Source organism: Tupaia chinensis, unplaced genomic scaffold (assembly GCF_000334495.1).
Source record: "Tupaia chinensis unplaced genomic scaffold, TupChi_1.0 Scaffold000055_1, whole genome shotgun sequence".
In the NCBI taxonomy this organism is placed as follows: Eukaryota; Metazoa; Chordata; class Mammalia; order Scandentia; family Tupaiidae; genus Tupaia; species Tupaia belangeri.
Window position 1 is genome coordinate 699,666 of NW_006159513.1, and position 1,284 is coordinate 700,949.

Consider the following 1,284-nt stretch of genomic DNA (forward strand, 5'->3'; position numbering starts at 1 on the left):
TCTTTGTAAAACTAAATTAATAATCTATACTTTTTTGTTTAAATTTAAGATGACTATAAATTTATTAGTTTCCTTGGGTTAATCATTTTAACATTAGTTCTTTCAATAATCCCTTGTTTTTACATTTAATTTTATTATTATCATAATTTTTATATTACAGTTAATCACATATATCTGTACAGTGTATTACATTTCTTTTTCCAGCATGATTGCTATGCATATCAGTCAAGACAAAGACATTACTACATACATCATCAAATACCTTTTCATTATTTTTTTCAGATTATTATTATTATTATTTATTCTCATTTTTTTAAACATTTAATCACTATATATCATATGGCTTGTAAACAGAATTTATACAACATGAAATACTTTTCAGGTGAGTTCAGTTGAGAATACTATACATATTATCATTGGCTTGGTCTCTCCATCCCACTTCCATGAAGAGGATGCTCCACAGATTCCATGTTGGTCGGCTCCCTACCCTGCGTCCTGCCACAGCCACGTGAAGATGGCCTCAAGAATGCAAGTTGCTGATGAAGTATGTCGTATTTTTTATGACATAAAAGTTAGGAAATGATCCACACCAGAAGAAATCAAGAAAAGAAAGAAGGCTGTCATTTTTTGTCTCAGTGCAGATAAAAAGTGTATCATTGTTGAAGAAGGCAAGGAGATCTTGGTTGGAGATGTTGGTGTAACCATCACCGATCCATTCAAGCATTTTGTGGGTATGCTTCCTGAAAGAGATTGCTGCTATGCTTTGTATGATGCAAGCTTTGAAACTAAGGAATCCAGAAAAGAAGGGTTGATTTTTTTTTTTTTTTTGTGGGCACCAGAACTAGCACCTCTGAAAAGTAAAATGATCTACACGAGCTCTAAGGATGGGATCAAAAAGAAATTTCAAAGCATAAAACATGAATGTCAAGCAAATGGGCCAGAAGACCTCAATCAGGCTTGTATTGCTGAGAAGCTAGGTGGATCCCTAACTGTAGCTTTCAAAGGATGCCCCATGTAGTTTCATCATTCAGTGCCACAAATCAAAAGTTACCTTCTGGCTATATAAGTAAAGCAAATATTATTTAGTCCAGGGTTTCACTGAGGGGAACTGTCATCTTTTAGATGTAGCTACATATTCTATAAACACATGCAAATGGCCCTAAATAAATCTAAAGTCTAAAGTTTAAAAAAATAGGTAATAAACCATTTCTGTGTCTCACTAATGTCATGCCTCTCTATTTGTTCTCTTGCTATCCTTCTCTATACTCTCCCCTCCTTGCCCCC

At 34.1% G+C, this 1,284-nt stretch overlaps 1 pseudogene; it reads left to right on the forward strand.

Moving 5' to 3' along the window:
- The first annotated feature begins 514 nt into the window (after nt 1-514).
- LOC102496613 (destrin pseudogene) lies at nt 515-1,018 on the forward strand (annotated as a pseudogene).
- The last annotated feature ends 266 nt before the right edge of the window (nt 1,019-1,284 follow it).